Here is a 23,211-nt window from a genome sequence, read left to right as displayed (position 1 = left end):
CCCATCTCCCCTCCAGCAACTCTCAGTTTGTTTCCTATAGTTGAGAGTCTCTTATGGTTTGTCTCCCTCTTTGTTTTCGTCTTACTTTTCCTTTCCTTCCCCTATATTCATCTATTTTGTTTCTTAAATTCCACAGATGAGTGAAATTATATGATATTTGTCTTTCTCTGACTTACTTTGCTTAGCATAATACCCTCTAGTTCTATCCACGTCGTTGCAAATGGCAAGATTTCATTCTTTTTGATGGCTTAGTAATATTCTGTTGTATACATATATATATATATATACCACCTCTTCTTTATCCATTCATCTGTTGGTGGACATCTGGGCTCTTCCCATAGTTTGGTTATTGTGGACCTTGCTGCTATAAACATTGGAATGTACATGCCGCTTCGAATTACTGTTTATATCCTTTGGGGTAAATACCTAGTAGGGCAATTGCTGGGTCATAGGGTAGCTCTATTTTTAACTTTCTGAGGAATCTCCATACTGTTTTCCAGAGTGGCTGCACCAGCTTTCATTCCCACCAACAGTGTAAGAGGGTTCTCCTTTCTCCGCATCCCCACCAACATCTGTTGTTTTTGAAACTATTTCTAAAATGAAGGATGGCCTGTAGGGCAAAACCTAGAGTCTAGAAGATAAGGCTAAGAGCTATGGAAAACAATTCATTGGGAGCTGGAGTAAGCTCTAATAAGGGAATTGGCAATATATGTACATTTGGAATATAGAAATGGTATGGATCAGTTTCTCCTATGCTTTCTTATTTTTCTCTTCTTTGGAGATATCTGTTGAGATTTTCTAATGTCTGCCCCACTGCCATGTGCTTTGAGAGATCGTTAGTATATTTTGCATGTGGAATGAGTATAATTTGTTAAGGCCAGAGAATGGGCTGTGACAGCTTACATATTCCAACAATATCATCTGCCCCACATACTTTTCTAGAACTTTGCTACTAAATTGAGAAATGAGATCTATGCCCTTACCCTTGCATATGGTTGACTTTAAGGCTTGTTTGTAATCAGTTGAATGCAATAGATGTGACCTTGTGTGACTTCTGAGTCTACGTCAGAAAAAGAGAGTCAGATTTGTATACTGGTGCCCAGTCTAAGCATATGATTAGATTAAGGTTATATTCCCAAGAATATCTGCTTCCAGAATCGAAAGTAAATCATCTCTAAAGAAAGAGAGCATCATTCAAAGTTACATTTTATCCTTTTTTTTAACGTATAAATGATATGTTACCCAATATAAATAACAAGATAATACACAGAGGTAAGGTAAGACAACAACCAAAAAAAAAAAAGAAAGAAAGAAAACAGACAATAAAACCAGACACACAAAAGATCTAGGCAATGCAATTTATCAGACATCAAAATATATTTGATAGATGACTCATATCTAGACTATATAGGGAACTCTTAGACAAAAATAAAAAAGGCAAATAACCAGTTAAAAATGTGGACAGAGGACATGAATAAACACTTTACAAAAAGTGCATAAGAATTTACTTAAGTTAATCAATAAAATGTAAATTAAAATCACAATAAAATAACATTTCACATGCTCTAGAATAGCTAAATTTTAAAAGATTGGGAATATCAAATGTCAGCATACATCAGAAACAACTGGACTCTCTCAGTGTGTTGCTCAATATGTAAAATGGCATAAATACATCGAAAATGTCTTGGGAGTCTCTTATAAAGTTAAATATACACCTATCTCCTGTCCATGCCTAGGTATTTACTGAAATTAAAAGTAAATATATCTGTAAAATACTTGTATAAGGATGCTCATAGCATCTTAATTCATAATAGCCAAAAGGTGAAAACCATCCGAATGTCCAGCAACAGAAGAATGGATAAACGTATTATATAGTAGATAGAGTGGAATGCTCTTCTGCAATAAAATGTTCCAACAGCTGATGCATGCAACAGCATGGATCAAACTCATATATAGCGTGTTGTGCAAAAGAAGCTAGACATAAAAGAGTCCATGCAGGAAGATTCCACATGTAGGAATCTCAAAAAACAGTGATAGACATCAAAATGCTGGTTATCTCACTGGTGGGAAATTTACTAGATAAATGCATAAAAGAATCATCAAGAAGGTGAAAGTGTTTCCTATATTAATATGGTGGTGGGCAAAACGTGCTAAACTGATTGAATTCTGTACTTAATATCTTAGCATTTCACTTCATGCAATTTAAAATTCAGGAGATTTAGGGGCACCTGGCTCGCTCAGTTGTTAGAGCATGTGATCCTTGATCTTGGGGTTGTGAGTTCAAGCCCCATGTTAGGCATACAGATTACTTAAAAATAAAATCTTTATAAAAAATTTAAAAAAATAAACTAATGATGTACTATATGTTAGCTAACTGAACATAATAAAAATAAATAAGTAAATAAGTAAGTAAATAAGTAAATAAATAAATCTCAAGTGATATTTAAAAGATTAACCAAACAATTTTGAAGAAGAAAATAAAATTTAGAGTATTTAATCTATAGGCTATCAATACTTACTTTAAAGCCAAAGCAATTTACTACTGTGGTGAAGTTGCAAGGATAGACAAATAGAATAAAGGACCCAAACTATAAAGCTCTAGATATTTTATGTGCCTTTCTGATCCCTTTGAGTGGGGAAATAGAATTTACATGATATGCACAAAATTGGAGTTTTTCAAGATCCCAAGATTACTTGAAAACTTTTTTGGGGTTTTATACCAGGTTGTGTGCTCTCCGTGCAATATCATATAACAAATTCATATAACAAAAAATATACCCTTTTTACAGTAAAAAGGCTTTTGATATATTCACTTAAATAAGGGTGACATTAGTAAAAATATGTTGTGCTGTTTTATTAAATAAAATGGTTAGCGAGAAGCGTACCAGGTTTTTTACTTATATTATCTCATTTAATGCTCACAACAAGCCTGGAATAGGTATTAGGTGGAAAAACTGAAACTCATAGAAGCTAGGTAATATTACCTAGTACATATGGATAGAACCAGGATTTAAATCCAAACAAATCTATCTGCAAATCTCTGCTACTTACTATCTTTGAGAAGTATTTTTGGGAAAGATTTCTTTGAGAAACTTTTCTTTAAAAGAAGTTTTTTTGGGAAAAGTACATATAAACAACAAATTATCTATCTCTAGATTAGAAGCACATTTCAAGAAACTAGAAGCACATTTTAAAAAATTAGTTTAAAAATTTTTGAAATAAAAAAATAACTAGCAATAAACCAGTAATCTTTCTCACAGAAGAACCGACACATTTCTAGTTGTTTCTGTTTTTTGTTTGTTTTAGTGAAAGAATGCTGGGTTTGTAGTTTATCATTGTTACAACTGTGCTTTTTCCAACCATCAGTAACATGAGGAGAATCACCCTTGGGCAACATGTAACTCTGGAAATAACTTCAAGAAGGAGCCTTAGGTAGGAAACAGACATTTCTCTAGGGCCATCTTTACAGCTAGGATGTTACCTTTTCAGATCTTGGATTCCCTCATCACTTCAGTTTTCTTATGTTTTATCAATATTGACATTCTAGTCATATATTTCTGCTAACATTATTAAAGCTCGATTTTGAAAAGAAAAAAACAGGGCACATCAGTTAAGCTGATTGGTTAAATGTCTAGATCTCCAAAATTAGAGAATGAACTAACCATTGATATGGATTTAGGTTATAATATTTTCCATAAAATAATAAAAAGGATCTCTGCAAGATATTGCCTTTCAGAAAGCATTGAAAGATAACAAATTTACATCAAAATATGATGTAAAATTATGTTACCTTCAACTGACACATTTTAATACATGCTGAGGTTTAGATTACTAAAGTAAGGAAACTAGCTTAATTGTTCAAATCCCATTATTAGGGATGAGTTACTAAGTATTTTATAATAAATGCTGTGATAAATATTTGAATGTTGTGAAAGAAGATATCCCTGTCCTCAAGGGTCTCAGATACCCTATGAGGAAATGAGGTTGGATTATGTGAATAATATTGAATGCAAAAGGGCCAAAAAGTATCTGTGAGAGAACTAAGAACTCAAACATGGACATTAGGAATGTAGGCTAGAGAGCTCTTAGGCTTCTCTAGAGAAGCAAATCTTGATTTTCTTTTTAAAAGATCACTAGAGTTGTAATGAAATACTTATTGACATAATTTCATGACCTGATCCAGGCTTCACGTTGAGATAATATTTTCTCTTACTATGGATCTTACTTTCCCGCCAATCTAACTTTCTTCAGTGTTACTCATCCAATCTGGGCATTCCTGCCTATGTGCCTTAATGCATGTTTTTTTCCTTTCCATGGAATGTCTTTCCCTCCATTTCCTTATGTCCTTCATCAAAAACTCACCAAAGTTTAGTTCAAACATCACTGAATCCTTCTATGATCCCAACACTTAGTGGAAGAGACCGTCCCTTTGTGATATTTTCATACCATTTTAATATTTTGATTTATATTTCCATTTCTACACTTTTTTTCTGGTCAGCTGTGAACTCTTTGGGGTTAGGCTGTGAGGTTATTCATTTCTAGCACCTAAATAACATAGTTCTTGGCACCTAGTCATGTTGAATAAATAGACAAAATATTCAGAGAGTTGAAATAATTAATTTAGAAATTATTCTTAGGAGTATCAAAAGCATGTGCACTACCTATTTTCTCTGATGTATTCTCAACCTTTGTAATATGCCAGGAAGTCCTGTCTTTAACACTACTCCCAGCTGTTCAACTAGGCTGTGTTAAAATACCAAGAAACATCACATGGAAAGATCATTATATGTTTTTCCATTCTGTGTTAAAAAATTCGGTTGGTTGACGTCAAAATGAAAAAAGGAAAAGTGCCAAGTGACATTTAAAAAATAAAATAAATAAAATAAAATAAAAAATTGCAACCTTAGTCTTAACCAGCTGAGGCTGAAAAAGGACAATGTATAAAGAAAGCCAAATGAGGCCTGGTTGTGCCAGAATGTTCAACAATCTTCTAACCTCCAGGTAAAATTAAGCCTTACAGCCCAGCCAATATCAGCTTCAAAATGATAGAAAATTGTGTCTAAGCCCCTGTATTTCCCCCAGCAATTATGCTATACTGTGTGAGCAAGTTTTCTCATTAAGTTATGAATTAAAAGTAACACATGGTTGTAAACTCACAAACTGGGCCATCATATTCAGCCATATAGAGAACTTTATTACTGCTATTCTGTGCTCATGGGATTTTCCATAGACTTTTAAGGAAATTTATAATCTCCCTGAGAAATAGAAATTCCCATTCCTTGATGCTTCAAAGGATTAGCAATAGAATATGTGAATCAAAAAAATGAGATTCTACTGAGTACCTGTAGAAATTTTTCTTAGTGCATTTTATATTATATTATAGATACTATATTATATTATATTACATTATATTATATATTTTAGTTTGTTTATTATTCTCCTTAGGTGTCTCTATTTCTTAACCCTGATGTTTTTCTTAATTTTATCTCCATTTCTTTCAGTTCCTGTGAGAATGTTTTATAACAAGTTTTTAGAGAATGAACATATCTTTCTGACAAAACCAAATATGTAAAAAAAAGAAAAACCTGTAAATATAGGAAAGTTGGAGTTTGTTTCAAACTATGTTTTATTTCCATCATCATGTTTATTTCATTGAAATATATTTTGATTGTGTAATTATGCAGAAATTTTAAGAAATACTCTTCGTATTACTCCCCAACCCCATTGTTTAAAGACAAATCAGGACTGTTCAGTCTCCCATTCAAGATTTTGTATAACCCAAGCACAGTATACATTTTATTCTCTGCATCTATTATTTTTTCTTTTGTTTCTTGAGGTTCCAATCAAGCATATCTACAATTTACTACCAGGATATACATTTGACTTGTTTTAAGTCACAGAATGGAATTCCAGAAACTCACTGTTGGAGTGAGTTAATCTAGTACCAAATTTTCTACTGCAATCCCCTGTGCTTTCCATTTTTAAAAAATTTTGGCCACTAGAAAATCTTTTTTATTAACTGTATGGCAATTATTTTTTTGCTTTGTTTTTAAGATTTTACTTCCTAATCATTTTATTACCTCAGAAAGCTAAACTCCTGTACCCCTGAAACAAATAATACATTATGTTAATTAAAAAAAAAAAGAAAGAAAGCTAAACATAAGGAGGCTGAGTCATTTTCCAAAGTTTGCATATTTTTATCTTTGGTTTCCTGAATTTTGTCTTCACTCCTGCAAAATGATTTTGATTCCTTCTATCCTATTGGTCTCTCTTTTATGAAATCTTCCTTTTTTCTATGTTTCTTTAAAATCTGAATTCAGAACTTCACATTCTAAGGATGGTTTGATCGGTAGAGAACTGAAGTTAATGATAGACCAGGGATTATCAAATAAGGGAGAAAAGTCCTCCTCTGGCAGCCTGTCAAAATGACTGTTAGTATTTTATTTTTTAAAATTGTACAGTATCCATCTTAGCACCTTATCTCTGTCTTAAGACTTCTAAACAGAATTGAAAAATAATCACTTGGACTATTTTTATTAATAGAAGTGCATTTACACTTATAAACAGAAGTTTAGAATCATTAACTTACTTAATAATATCCTTCTATCAAGCCCCACCCACACAACAAAACAGAATTAAAATTTGTGCAAATCTGTGTTAGTTAAAACAAGTTTTCTTATGAGTTTTATCATTGATTATGTGACCTGAAAACAGAATCTTGAGTTAATTACTTTTAAAAATTAAAATAGAATCTTTGGGAAGAGTGGCAGTATAAGAATGAGCTTACAAACTCTTCTCAGAAAGATACAGAAATAACCAAAACAGCACATTTTAAATCAGGGCATTGTCTTAGTTTCCTAGGAATACCAGGACAACTTATCACAAACTTGTTGACTGAAAACAACAGACATTTATTCTCTCCTAGCTCTAGAGGCCGGAAGTCCAAAAAATCAGGGTATCAATAGAGTCACACTCCCTCAGAAGGCTCAAGAAGAGAATCCTTCCTTGCCTTTTTAAGCTTCTGATATTTGGTGTTTCTTGCCTTGGGCTCCAATCCTTGCCTCAGTCTTCATAGAGATTTTCACATGGCCTTCTCCCCTATTTGTGTGTCCTTTACCGTCTCTCATCAGGACATTCTCATTGAATTTAAAGTCCATCCTAATTCAGTATGATCCCATATGGATTTTTACCTTAATTATATCAACAAAGACCCTATTTCCAAAGAAGGTCACATTCTGAGGTTCCAGGTAGACATTATTTTGGGGGAGGGAGGGGACACTATTTAGCCTACTGCAGGCATGGTAACAATCATATCTCATAAGCTTCATGAGATACCTGATAGAGACAGTTGGGGAATACCAGAAGTTTACTTACATATTCTTTTTTATTTAGAATAGTAGTTAGCAAGTGAGGAAACATTTTGAAAACCCTACTATTTCTATTTTTGGGAAACAAAAGCTAGAGACATTGGCACTTTGTGTGGTTGATGTGGACCACTATATGTAGAACACTTTTCTGCTACAAATAAATACCATTAAAAGCCTGAATTTACTGGGTAAGAAAGAAAATTACATTATCATTCAATATCATTTTTAAATCCCATTTTATAATTGCTGTTATACCATTCTAATATAGAACTACTCCTCCTAATTGGGACTTTTGTGTTAAGTATTGAAAGGTAGGGAAACTAGTACATGAGTCGAGAGCTCACCTCTTGATCTTATTACAAAACATCATGAAAAACTTGAAAGAAATTGCACTTGGTTTGACAAATATTAAAAAAAAAAACCCTTTATGTGGGCTGTGGGTCCTTAATTTCTTTCCACTAGGTCTGTCTTATTAGTAATCTGATGAGCAGTTAGTTTAACATGGGTAAACCCCAATTAACTCAATTCACTCCTTAAATTCAACAGAGCTAGATGGACCTCAGGTTACTGTTATAAGACAATTAAAGAGGACAAGACAGACATGAAGCGAACATACTAGAGACCAAGTTTTCTGACTATATAAATTCTGAGAACCCCAACAGTCTTCCTGATATCTCATAAGACTGCTACTGTTGAAAAAATTGAAAAAAGAAAAGGATGGATATCCATTTATCAATCATTATCTCAATTTAAATTCTGACAGGAGAATTTTGCATGCATAAATAAGAAGTGGTAAAATACTCATGTAATTTTTTCAAACCCACAAAAGGTTTGGGTAGGTATACCACCTATAAGAATGTGAAAACATGAAGACAAAATATTTTTTTAAAAATTCTGTAACAAAACAAAAATGTAAATAGTAAACACAAAGCTTTGTATGTGAAATTTTATATATATATCCTCCCCAAGGGAACATCAATTGTTTTGATATTCTCAAATTATTTTAGTGTTTGACCAGGTGCATTATGAAACAAAAGATGATTGATAAAATTACAATCTGAGAGCAAAGGAAATTGGAAGAAATACAGAAATATGATAGAGAGAAAAAAATTCTGTCATTGCAGAATTTAAAATGCCATTAGAAGCCAAAAAGTGTAGGAAGAAAACTAGAGAAAATGAAGCTGATGATGTCAACAGCAGATTTGAGAAATCAACCCAAATTCAAAATGAGACCAAACAAAAATGTTTTTAGAGGAGGATGAGATATATATAAATGATTGGAAGTAGAGAACCAAAACATAGGCATAAAAGAGACAGAAACAGTAGTCCTAGATATACAAGAAAATTGTACTGGTATATGCATTAGTCTACTTTTTGACAGAGCTAATCCAATAAGTGAAACACAGATATACCTTGTGAAATTATCAAATCTAAAATTTAAAAAATACAGTAAGACAGAAGTGGGCAAGCCACTATTTCTCCTTCAAAGGAGAAAATACATACATATGTCACTTATATATATATAATGTCAAGGGGGAAAAAAGAGTTTGTGACACTAGAATTCTAAATATAACTCCCAAGATGTTTTCTACATTTAAAAGCCACAAAAATATTTTTTAAATTGTGGTATAATTCATATAACACAAATTTTATAACCTTAACCATTTTGAAGTATACAGTTCTGTGGTGTTAAATATATTCATATTGTAATGCAACAAATACAAAAATGTTTTTTAAATATCTGAGGGCTCATGAATTTCAGTATCCAACTAATCTTCCTAAAAAATCTTATTTAAATAAAACATAAATGAGAATAAAGTATTAAGTGCCGGGAAACTCATTAATGAAAAGAAAATCTGGCCAACTCTATTTAAATAATCAAGCAATCTAAATAAAAATTTATATATAAGTAAAAGATAAAAATTTAATCTTAACTCACTAGGATTAAAAATTTTATTGCATATCAATTAAAACTGGAGTGGAGGTGGGTAATGAGGTGGAGAAAGGGAAAAATAGTATTTATTTTTCATCTTGATTAAGAAAAGATATATTATTTCTGAATGTTCTGAATTAAAGTCAGAGGTTATACTTATTTAAATATATACCATTGGAAGCACTTAAAATCGTTATAGGGTGTCAATCATATAGCTCGAAGAACTAAAGAAAATTATACATGTATAATAGCACATACATACATAGAAACATACATAGGAAATAAAGTAGTAAAAACTGTAACATGTAAAATAAAATAACATCAACCAATCTGTTATGACATGAGCTAAAATGAGATAAATCTACCTATAAGAGTTAACTCAAAAATATGCACTTTATGAGAGATATGCCAAATATAACATCACTGAAATAAAAAGATTGAGGTTTCTACTTCAGGGTCAAGGGCCTACCCTCATTCATAAGAACACTGGAAATGACAATAAAGGGAACTACAAAAGGGAATAGATTAATGAATGATTGAGAAAGTGTTCTACAGCTTCTTTCTTTCTTTCTTTCTTTCTTTCTTTCTTTCTTTCTTCCTTTCTTTCACAGAGAGAGACAGCGAGAGAGGGAACACAAGCAGGGGGAGTGGGAGAGGGAGAAGCAGGCTTCCTGATGAGCAGGGAGCCCCAAGCAGGGCTCGATCCCAGGACCCCGGGATAATGACCTGAGCCGAAGGCAGACGCTTAATGACTGAGCCACTCAGGCACCCCTGTTCTACAGTTTCTTAAAGATACAACCAATTGTGTTCATACTCGTGGATAAATCCAGGCCGAGTGATCTAGAGCTTAGGATACCCCAAAGAGTAGAAGGCAGAAGACATAGGAGCAATTTTGTCACAACTGGATACCAATGAGATGGAAGATACAATATACAAGAGTGATAAGCTGTTATAATCTATTTTACTGAAAATAATTTTAAGACTGGAAAAAGGTGCAGGATAAATGTAAATTAAAAAAGAAAGCAGATACAAATATTAATGCCTGACAAATTAGATTTCAAAATAAAAATAACTAAATGAAAGAATTGTGTGACTTTTATTGATTAAGCTGTCTATTTTGCCCTTACAGTATAAGCCCCAAATCATTACGTAATAAATAGAAATCATTTTGTAGATGTATATGTGTGTATAAGTAAAGGTAGATTTTAAGTAGATATAGATAGAAAGATAGGGGTAGATAGATAGAAAATAGAAATAGTTGAAAGGAGATAGTAATGATTTTTCCCTTACGAGTGTTTGCAACATACCTAATATATATTTATATAACCATTTATTTATCTATCTTGCATAGGGTTTTTAAAAAGTGTCCTCTAGATGCTATATTTATAAGAAAAATACAGAAAGAATCCATATTCCTCTGTGCATAGTTACGGTATGGCATGAATGCAGTTGAAGTTATGCACAGCAGTGAGTTCCAGTGTAAATATCAGTCCACTTTAAACTCAAACTTTTCTTGCTTAATAAGTGGCTCATTAATGGTAAGTGGCTCATTTAAAAAATTGTCCTGGAAAAAAAAAAAATCATCTTCCATTTCATTAGTGCTAGATGTTTCCTTTTGCCTATTTCCCTGAGCTGATGGTGCCTGGTGTTAATCACTCTGTCAAGTTCAGATTGTACCTGCAGTACTAGTTAGAAAGCCAGTCCAGTATTCACTCTTGTTCCACATCACCCCCTTGACAATCTCACTCTCTCCTTGATAGTCAATTAATTTGAGAAATGTTTCTGCTCTGAGTTTTTCTTTCCACTAGGATTAATCTAAACATAGACTTGTTTTCCCTTTTATCTGCTCAGCCAAATCATGGAAACTGGAGCATCTCTCTTTGGTGTGTTGTAAGACTTCTGATCACATTTAAACACATTACTTAGGGTTGGAAAACATGACATTTGGAAACTCAAAGACAAAATTACATTTGCCTTTCCCCTATCTTTGTGTGTACACTCAGTAAATTTTCGTATAAATTATATCTGGAAGTTAGAAGTAAGAACTATCAGGGTTTTTTATTTTTAAATACATGTACAGAGGTTAAAGAAATCTTCCAAGCCCCTTTACAATATGTGGCTTTCCATTTCAACAGCAGCTCTATGAGATAGGTAGTAACATTCTGACTTTTCAAATGAAAAAATACAGGATCTATGATATGAAATAACTTGTACAAGGTCCCAAAATTAGTGACCAACAAACTTGAGTTTTAAACCCAGGCTTTAGCCTTTAAAACCTATTTTTTTTTCTAATTGCACCCTATTATTGTTTCATCTTAAATACACATTGCAACAAGAATGAAAAATTAAAGACCAACTCCTCTTCCAAACTCTGTTGTTCATGGCAGATTGTGCTGAGAAAAGCTTTCATAAATGCTAATCTTGACCATCAGGAGAGGTGTATACTACCTGCCAGGCAAATGTAAGTGAGTCAGCTGTGGTATATGTTTTGTTTTTTAATTTCATTATTATGGACTACAAAGCTTTGAAGTTGGAACACATAACCCCTACCATCATGATTCTATGGATTTGATGAAGTAATACTACTTGCTTCTCTCTCCATGCTGGAAACAGTGACTTAACCCTGACTGGTGAATTTTCAAAACTAAAATCTTCCTCTTTTCTCTTCTTCCTGCTGACCTATACCTGACTGCAGGTAAAATGCATTTTAGTTGGCTCTCTGCTGTGTGGTAAGAGGTCTGCACCAGCTATGGACTGGTGAGTACTAATTTAGCACTAAAGTGAGTTATCAAGCCCATTTTGCTACAAGGCTTATTCCCAATCTACCATTTAGTAGTACAAAAGCTGATACGTTTTCGCCCATCTGTATAACTCCTGTGTCTACCGTTTTTTTTTTTTTTTTCCTAATTGGCTAGAGAAATTACTGACTGAATCCTTTCATGATCTGATCCATACTACTTCCTAGGCCTAATATTTAACCCATCTAGCCTCAGCCACTGATTCTGCTGTACTTGTTTCCTGTTCTTCCTAGAAGACAGTCTCTTCTTCCTCAGAATTTTTTACTTGATACACTCAGGTCTCCTTCCTTTATATGGTTATCTAACTAAATTCAGATCCCTCCTGAATGTCACTGACACATGAATACCATGTCTGATTTTTTAACATAAAAATAGAAAACCTGGGGCACCTGGGTGGCTCAGGAGTTAAGCGTCTGCCTTTGGTTCAGGTCATGATCCCAGGGTCCTGGGATTGAGCCCCACATCGGGCTCCCTGCTCGGCGGGAAGCCTGCTTCTCCCTCTCCCACTCCCCCTGCTTATGTTCCTGCTCTCGCTAACTCTGTCTCTGTCAAATAAATAAATAAAATCTTTAAAAAGAATAGAAAACCTGCTGTAATTATTACTATATTTTTTTACCTTTTATGCTTGACCAATTGAAATTGCATTATATATTTATTTGTTTGCTTGTTTATCTCTGCCACTAGTATATAAACTTAATGAGGGCAAAAACTTAAGAAAACTTAGGCTTTTTTTCTTTCTTGCTAGATCTCCCAATGCTTATATGTGTGTGTGTGTGTGTGTGTGTGTGTATACAAACACAGTATATCTGAAACATCTCTCTCCCTCTTGTTTCAGCCGATTCAAACCTAATTCATTCAATTTTGGATATCCTTTTTGCTATTTATTTTGCCAGCAATAAACTTTATTTTATATCCATTGGCAACATCCATAAATTCCTGACACAGAAGAGAATGCTAGTGCCCATATAAAATAGATACCTTGTTACTTTATATGACTATATTATGATTTACTTAAATATTTCTCCAATACCATTTGGGAGTATATATGTATGTATTTTTTAGTTATAAATATGCTGCAATAAGTATTTGTATGAATTTATGTTTGCCCATATTTCTGATTATTTGTTTGGAAGAATTGCTGAGTAAACAACATCTGACAGTTCTTTAACTGTCAACTTGATTTCTTTGGGGTTATAGCAATTTGCATATCTACTGACAAGAATATGCCTCTGTGTGCACATCTTATAATTTTACCTTGCCATTCATTTAGTCTGTTAGCTCCATAGATGAAAAATATTTCAATATAATTTAATTACTGAAGAGGTGGAAGTGTGCTCGCATATTTATTGGTCACTTCCCTTTGTTCCCTGGAAAATTGCCTGCCCATGTCCATTTAAAAGTAATCAGTATACCAGAGAGGTAAATAACTAATGTGTGTGTGATTGTGGATAAGAGCTCTTCCAGTTACTAAAATATTTACTTTAACTCTTGTGCCTCAGGTACTATGACTGCTTTTTTAAAACAACTATACATCTAGATTTTTATAAATATAGTTCAGACTCATGCCTCCATAGACAAAAATTCTTCCTGCCAATCATTCTCATCCTGACATTTCATTCATTTGTATTCTTTAGAATATGAGATAAAAGTCTACACATTTCTTTGTTCTGTTACAGCATACTCTTGACTGCATTTTCATAGTTTGTGGAAGTCCTTAGAGAATAATATGTCCTCCTTATAATCTCTCTATATGAGGCTCATAAATTTATATGCCTAAAAATAAAAACAAAAACAATTAAAAACAAAACTGTACCTTATTATAAATGGTTTTAAGACTAGTTCTGTTCATTGAAAGAATCTAAGGTGATTAAGGTGATTAATTTTCTTGGAAATTTTGGATTTCTTCCCAACATGTGATTCTATGTCTTTGTTTTTATTTTATTTTTACTCTCAACTCCTTTTTTTTTTTTTTTTAAGAAACTATTTTCCACCAACCTTATTTCCATTTTGTTTGCCTTTGTGGAAGCTTAAGGCCACTCAGTGGTTGTTCCTACCCATTCAGTGGCCTGGGCATTGGAAGCTGTGGACCATAGTGGTCCAGGCTTCAGTAGGGAACTGCTGAATAGGCACATAAGGCCCCTGTATGCCTTCAGACCAATCTGTAACTTCAGGTTGATGAGCAGTGAACTCAGGAGCTGGAGCAGTCCACTCACCCTGAAATTCCTTCTTGGTCACAGCCTTCTCATCAGTGGCCTGCTTTTCCTTTTCAGTCTTTTCAGGATCTCTGTAGAAGTAGAGATCAGGCATGACTTCCCATGGGTGTTCATGGGAAATGGTGCCAGGCAAGCTGAGAACTTCTGGGCCGGCATCTACCACTTCAGACCCACCGAATGAGCTCCCTTGTTGTTGCAAGGGATGGCAATGTTCACATATCACAGAGGAGAGTCTGTGTTACATAGAGCCAAGGTAGGCAGGTTAATATAAGATACCTCTGTAAAAGCCTCTGTGAGAGGCTGAGAGCCCTGCAGAGGCTGGTGGTCAGCCCTGGGATCAGTAACCACCAGGGGTCTTGGCTCCTGGAAGACTGTTTGGATCTGATTCTGAAGCAGCCAGCAATAGGAGTGGCTCCAGTAGCATCAGCAAACTTCAGCACAGCTTGTTGGCCAGTATTCCTGGGTGATATGACATTGACATCATCTGACTTTAATGTGGTAACAACAGCACGAGCTGCCAGAAGCTTCTCCCAGGTTTTCTTCTGATTTATGATGTAGATACCATCACTTTACCTTTTGGAAAGGATGTACTGTTCCATTTGGAAGTCAAGGTTGGTACCACCTAAATGGGTTCCTGCTGCAAGGAGTTTGAAGACATGCTCCTCCTGATCATTTGCAGGCTATCAGGATCTTTGAACATTGTGAAAGTTTCCCTTTAAGTTATGATGGGAACACAGAACAATGCCGTATGGATTTTCCCCGGGTTGTGTAGAAAGGCTTTACTCTGAACTTTTTAAGTCAGGCTTGTGGCTACTCCAGTCTTGACCTTCTCACCCCAGTTCTCAGAACCAGGTTCCCTTTTTTATCACCCTGTGTCAGGGATACGTCTTATCAAACATGGTCTTGTACTTGATTTTCTAGAACTAGTAATGTTTTCTAGTCCTGTCAACACCATGTCCCTTGTATTTTCCCCTGGGATTTTATTTCTGTCCCTTATTTCCAGATCACTATGTACTGACTGCTGACAATTATCTGTGACTCCACTCTTTGTGTTCCTCTTTCAGAATTAAGCTGGCTTGGGTCTGCCTGGTGTCTAGTCTTTTTTCAGCCATGCTATCAAGAGTTCCTTTCAATACTCCAAGTGGGTGTGTTCTTGCTAGGGCCCGCTCCACCTTAATGTGGGGTTCCAGTACAAATTATGGCCTTGCAATTCAGCCTGACTCTACTGTAGTTATGCAACATTTTTGAGGAGTAAAGAAGCATGCTGAATCTGCCAGGGCCAAGTTAAGTTTTTATTAGAGATATACTTATTTCTCTTTTAAGTGACTTTTGTTATATGCGTTATATTTCTTAAGTCACCCCTCTCTTGTCATTGACAAATCCAAGATTATCAAAAATTGTTCATCCTTTACTAATTGATAAATACATTTTGATGCCAGAATTTCATGGTCATCAAAATGAAATGCATGGCAGCCCTGCAGAGCCAGCAGCCTGATAAGTAGTGATAATTATTTGTCCCTAGGACTTAGATTGAGCCAAAATCATATGGAATACCTATTTCTTCGAGGTGTTTTGTGGTTTCTAAGCTTTTCTTATAATGTCAGTAATGAATAACCTAGAAACTTAGACACATTTAGCTGCTATTAATATAAGGAAATTATGCTTGGTTTAGAAGGAAATTAGTTATGCACATGGCTTGAAGGATCTCCTCTTGTTTTGTTAAGGCACAGAGTGCCAATTAATTATATCTATAGCAACCATGTAAGTTTCCAGAAAATTATTAGGTTAAAGAGGACTTTTGACAACTGAGTTTAATTTATTTTTATGTCCTATATAAATGTTGTATATTTCTTGTACCTATTAGATTGTTTTAAAAATGCATAGAGCTAATACAAATTCTATTTCTGACTCTTAAGAGTTCTATTGCACAGAGATGTTGACTGGGTTTGATATGAATTGAGGAGAATTTTAAGTGGCTTATGACATTTCAATTTGAAGACTAATATGCATCAATAACATCAGAGATGTGTTGAAATGTGTGAGTACTGAGATTGGGGGAAAGGAAAAAGAAGGTTAATGAAAAGGGTCAGAACTCCTCATTGTGGAGCAAATTTTGAAGTGATTTCTTTCTCATGAATAATGGAGCTGGGCTTCAAAATAAATTTCAGTATATATATAGTAAAATCCACCATGCTCAAAATTCAAAGTGTTTTTCTTTGAGAGTAAATAAATTTTGGTTTAGTTTTATGTCTTTTAAATGTCTTTTTCCTATTTGAGTCAAAGAAATTACATAGTCATTTTTCACAGGCCCCGAGAAGTCTCTTTAATCAAATGAATTGTAAGTTTATTTCCATTACCCTAAAATGTAACAATTTTATAGATGAATACTTATAAATATTTGACATCATCTGTGAATAAAAGGGTAAAACCTTGCTCTATTGATTTAAAATCGAATTTCATTTTGTGTTGTTTAGCAGCACCCATTTTTTTCCATAGGTTGTTCTGAATAATTGCAAAGAATTATACATGCATCCTCTTTTATTTGCAGAGAATTAGTTAACAGGATAGCTAATAAAGGAAATTTTAGAAGTTTTTTTTAGGAAGTGAATAAAACAGATGAAAAGGAATGGGGAAGAAAGAGAAAAGATAAATATGTAGAATAAGGTAAAAAAATACATGCTGACTATATTTATAATGTCTTGTGTGGTTGAAAGTAGAAATAGAATTAAAATACATGATAATTAACTTGAAAGCAGCACGATAATTTGTTGTGGACCAATCCATTCATTGAGAACAAATAACCAAGCTGGAAAAAAATAAGACAAAAATTATATTTGAGAGCATACCACAATAAAAACTTATTAAGTTATAATTTTGATAGAGAAAGGAAGCTAAGCAAAATGAGCCAGACATTTGGAAACACTTTTCCTATTGAAGTTATTTTCCAATTTGATATGGGGGGTTGGTGGGGGGGGCATGGTTATTGAGCTGAGAAGCTAAGCAGAAATCTGAGGCTGAACATCTGAGTGTCCAAAATGTATCTTCATTATTTCAGGAGACTCGTAGAATAAAAATTAGAGTTGAGCTCCTGTCCTAATAGAGAGGTTCTATAAACACCCAGAATTTTCTACTAGAATTCAAAAGACTATATCCAAGGAGTAAACCTAGACTGGAGATAAACCAGTTGTCACTGAAAATAAATTTGAAGCACCTAATTTCTGAGAAGATTAAGGTAATCTACTCTAACCAAGCTGTCTGCCAGAAGAAACATAAACCCTATCTAGAAGATACATACACAGATACCAATGAGCTACATGGTTTTTACCTACAATTCAGTCAAACAACTCCACAGAAACATTTCCAGGTAAGATGAAGCAGTTTGCAACAGACTAATGCTCCTGTTACACCTAATAAAGCCAAATAAATTACAAAATCATATTTTTTAATTTTTTTTTAAGATTTTATTTATTTGCGAGAGAGACAATGAGAGACAGAGAGCATGAGAGGGAGGAAGGTCAGAGGGAGAAGCAGACTCCCTGCTGAGCAGGGAGCCCGATGTGGGACTCGATCCCAGGACTCCAGGATCATGACCTGAGCTGAAGGCAGTCGCTTAACCAACTGAGCCACCCAGGCGCCCACAAAATCATATTTTTAAAGGCATCAGAGGACTTTGGGGGCAACAAGGCCTGGAAGAGCTAAAATTCACAGAAAAAAACCCTGTTGTGATGAGTTAAGGATGACCAGCTATTTTTGCTTTCCTTGTAACTTTGGCTGGTTTCAGCATGTGGGCTGATGGTCAACCTTGTTCCAGACAAGATACTTTCCACAGGTAGAAAGATACTCCAGTAGTATATTTTGTAGAAACTTGGGGCTAGTGTGACATGTTAACCTTTCAGTGGTCTCAAATTTGAAGCTAGTTCTGAGCTCTGGGTTGCATACAAGGTTGGAAAACTAAGCCAAAAACATATATAAGGGAGTTCACTATCTTGCATGATTAGGGGGAAAATAGATACTCATGGGGAGAGGTCCTGCTTCATGATAAATGTAGTCTCTCTTAGAGATATTTATAAAATTTGAAATTGCATGGGCTGGGAAGCTGAAGAGCTAACTTGGGAAGTTAAGAATAGCTGAGACATATTATTACAGGACTGAGAGACAAGAACACTTAGCCCTGAAAGAATCATGCAGGGAAAATAGGGATAAACTTGCTGTAGACTGAATCTTTTTAAAAATTAAGAGCTACAGCATGAGATAATAAAATATGACTAGTAATAAGAGAAAAAAAAGGCAATAAAGACAGACCTACCAATGAACTGGATACTGGAATTCAGACGTAAACACTCAACTTGGAACAGAAAAAGAAAACCGAAAAAATATAAAAGTGTAAGAGACATATGGGACACAGTCAAGTGTGTAAACATACGTGCAAATCAAGTTCCATGGAAAAAAGAGAGAGAAAATGTAGAAAAAGCAGTACTTGAAAATACAATGGCTGAGCAGTTTTCTAAAACAAGTGGAAGGCATGAATACACAGACTCAAAAAGGGCAGCAAACTCAGAGCAGTGTAAACACACATACAGACAGACACAGATGCACACACGTTAACACCTCACTTAACGCACACACGTTAACACCTACACATCATAGTAAAACTGCTGAAAACTAACACAAAGTAGAAATCTTGAAAGTATAAAAGAAAAAATACATTACTATCAGAGAAAGAAATATTTTTTGATGCTGACCTCTTAATAGAAACAGTAGAAACCAGTGGCAATGTATGGCATATTTAATGTATTAAGAGCAAATAACAGTCAACCTAATAATTTCTACTCAGAAAAAAAAAGTCCTCAAAAATAAAGGTAAGATAGAAGAAGGAAATTGGAAGCAAATAGGCTTACATGTAAAGAAAGGAATTTTTCAGATTATAGTCAAGAGATAGCAATGAAAACATAGATATGTAGGAGAAAATGAAGAAAACTAAAAAGAGTAAATAAATGGGCAAATATAAGTAAGTGTTGATTAAAAATGAACAACAGTAACTTAATAAAATGAACAATATTGCTACTTTGATGAGTTTAGCCCTATGTAGAACTAAAATTCATGGCAACAAAGATGCATATGGTGGATATAATTTAATAGATGTAGGGCTCTAGCAGTATTGGGAAAGATGTAAATATTGTTTTTATTAAACTGTAATAAGATAATGGTTGATGTTACAACCCTCTGAGTAATAATTTAAAAAAGAAACAATGTGTAAACAATTTAAATAATGTGTAAATAATTTGAAGAAGAATTAAACAATGTGTAAACAATGTGTAAGCAATGTTTAATAGGGTTAAAAAACAGATAAATGCATGATTAATTCAAAAGAGAAGGGGGGGAAAAAAGAACATAAACCAAATCACACAAATGGGAATAAATAATAGGAAGATAAAAGAAAACATAAATACATCATTGATTATAATAAATGTATATATATATATATATATATATATTATACTCCAAGTAATTGAGTCAATTTGGGGACTGTATAAAAGTACAAATTCCTCTTACATACTGATTACATGAAATGCACTTTAAATACAAGGATGAAATGTTTTTTAAATGCTATATAGAAAATATAGAAAATCAAAAGCAATTTGGGACAACTACATTAATATCACATAAAGTAGATTTTAATGCAAAAAAAACATTATTAGGAATAAAAGAGGAATTTCATAATTTTTGAGGAATTTAAGAAGAAGATGTCATAACTCTAAGTCTATACTCTAAACACATACAAAGCAAGAATTAAGTGAAGAAAAAGGAGAATAGACAGGCTCATAATCATATTGACATATTTTTTAGCAAACATATCTAAAAACTAGTAGAAAAAGCAAACAAAATTTCTGTAAGGTTAGAAAGCTTAAACAATCTAAGTAATTGAGTTAACCTAATTGTCATATTAAACTAGTGTAAATAGTAAATGATAAATATCATAGAATTTATTTTTTATTTTATTTTTAAAAAAATTTTTAAGTAGGCTCCATACCCAGATTGGAGCCCAATATGGTGCTCGAACTCATGACCTTGAGATCAACACCTGAGCTGAAATCAAGAGTTGGCTGCTTAACCTACTAAGCCACCCAGGTGCCCCACAAATATCATAGTATTAAGTTTATATTGAATATTCACCAAATTGACCAGATTCTTACCATAAAGAAAGGTTCAATAAATTTTAACAGTTGAGAATATTCATGGTAAGTTCTTTAACCACAGTGGATCTAAGCTAAATAAAAATCAATAAAAATAATAAATATAAAAATATCAACTAAGTGGAAATTAAACTAAATAATGTGAGGCAAAGAAGATAGTAGCAAATATCTTAAATGAATCTTATAATTAAGATACAAGTAAAAATGTATGAATCAGCTAATATATAGACTTAAAAGCATACAATAAAAAGGAAGAAAAAGTATATGTAAGTGATGAATCACTAAATTCTACACTTGAGTGGCGCCTGGGTGGCTCAGTCGTTAAGCGTCTGCCTTCGGCTCAGGTCATGATCCCAGGGTCCTGGGATCGAGCCCCGCATCGGGCTCCCTGCTCTGCGGGAAGCCTGCTTCTCCCTCTCCCACTCCCCCTGCTTGTGTTCTCTCTCGCTGTGTATCTCTCTCTGTCAAATAAATAAACAAAATCTTTAAAAAAAAAAAAAAAATTCTACACTTGAAATTAATGTTATACTGTATGTTAACTAACTGGAATTTAAATAGAAACTTGAAAAAAGAAAAAAATGATTTAAACTTTTATATCAAAGACTAGAAAAATCAGCAAGTGAAAATGAAATAAATTAGAAGGAACAACATAGGAAATCAATAAAATGTTAAAGAAATAACAGAAAATCATCAAAACAAATACAATTTTTAGTGATTCTATAATTTTTCATTTTTGTTACTGATATTTAAATGACTTACAATGGCTTGGCTTAAAATATTTCAACTTTATGATAGAGTAAAAGCAATACACATTTAGTGGAAATCATATTCTGAATCTTGAATTTTGATCTTTATGGTAGAGTAAAAGCAATGCGCATTTAATGGAAATGATATTTTGAATTTTGAATTTTGATCTTTTCCCAGGCTGCAGATAAGATAAGATCTTCTGCATTGATTCCGGGCAGATGAAGTGAGCCACAGCTCCCAGTCAGTCCCGTGATCATGAGGATAAACAGCTGATACAACTGTTCTATACCCATACAACCATTCTGTTTTTCATTTTCAGTACAGTATTCAATAAATTACATAAGATATTCAACACTGTATTACAAAATAGTTTTCGAGTTTTGCCCCGCTGTAAGCTATTTTAAATGTTCTGAGCATGTTAAAGTTAGGCCAGGCTAAGCTTATGATATTCAGTAGGTTAGGTGCATTAAATGCATTTCCAACTTAATGATATTTTCAACTTACAATGGGTTTATTGGATGTAACTCCATCATAAGTTGAAGAAAATATATTTAGAAGTAAATTTAACAAATAGATATTATGAACATTTTTATTTCATTATATTTGACAATTTGGAAAAAGTGAACAGATTTATTGATAAATACAACTTTACAAAGATGACAGCAGAAAAAAATAGAAAATCTGAATTATCTGATGTCAGCTGAGGAAATTAAATCATCATTGAAAACTTTTCCATAAAGACAGATCAGATGGTTTTACCAGTTATTTCTTCCAAATATTTTAACAGAGGAATATAACTCTTTAACAAACCGTTCTAGAAAATTCAAAAGAGAGAGAAATTTCCAACTCTTTTTCATAAGGCCAACACAAACTTACTTCTAAAACTTGGAAAAGATACAGCAAGTAAGGAAAATTTGGGACAAATTTTTCTCTTGACTATAGATGAAAAATTCCTTAATAAATATTAGCTAATCAAATAGAGTGATAAAAATGAACATTATTAACAAATAGGGTTTATAATGATGTACTGTATGGTGACTAAATAACATAATTAAAAAAAACAAAAAACCCAAATAGGGTTTATTTTAGGTAAGCAAAGACAATTTATCATTAAAAAATCAAACAGTATAATTCACCACAATTGAAGAAAAAATCATATGATTGTTTTGATAAATATAGATAAAGCATATGAAAAAATTTCTTATAAAATTCAGCAAAAAAAAAAACTATAACTGTCACTTTTGCTTCCAGTCTTTTTTTAACCATTTAGTTTTTCTTCTAAACAATAAAAACACACAACTAATAAAAATAAAATATAATAAAATTCAGCAAAATTGAAATTAAGGGAACATCTTTCTTTTACATACATGCACACAACTTCACACATAGTACTAATTAAAAACTCAGTGAATTCAATGGAGAAATATTCAATGTTAACTCTAAGGCTGAAAGCAAAACATGAATGCCCTTTAGTACCAGCTCTGTTCAGCCAGTGTTCTAAAACAGGGAGAAAAAATAGAAAGAATATGAACTGGAATAGGAATAATAAAAGAAATTCCCAGATAATAAAGTTATAAATGTTGAAGATTTTTCAGAAAATAAATATTTAAATTAATAAGTTAACTTGGCAAGATCCTTCAATATAAGTTCTCTTTATAATAACCAGTTTTATTTTTATATGAACAAAAATAATAGGCTGAAAAAAATGTGAAAGTTATCATACAGTAGCAAAAACTTCAGCAATTACCTGAAAACAAATTTAACAAAAAATGAACAAGACATTAATATTAAAAAGCCAAAAAATGAGAAAAATTAAAGGTTTAATAAATGAAGCAATACACCACTATGAATTTAAAGAGTAATTTTTATAATTATGGCAGTACCCTTTAAAATGATCCTGAGATTGCAAACAATCTCAATTAAAATACTAACAGACTTGTTTGTTAGTTTTTGTAGCAA

The 23,211-nt window shown here is 33.2% G+C and overlaps 1 pseudogene; it reads right to left on the bottom strand.

The window, feature by feature from the left end:
- Positions 1–14,125: 14,125 nt before the first annotated feature.
- Positions 14,126–23,211, bottom strand: part of LOC116638597 — a 35,886-nt pseudogene continuing 26,800 nt past the window's right edge.

Source organism: Phoca vitulina, unplaced genomic scaffold (assembly GCF_004348235.1).
Source record: "Phoca vitulina isolate PV1807 unplaced genomic scaffold, GSC_HSeal_1.0 scaffold16, whole genome shotgun sequence".
NCBI classification, from domain to species: Eukaryota; Metazoa; Chordata; class Mammalia; order Carnivora; family Phocidae; genus Phoca; species Phoca vitulina.
The sequence above is the reverse complement of the archived record's forward strand: the minus strand, read 5'-3'. Positions and strand labels throughout refer to the sequence as shown.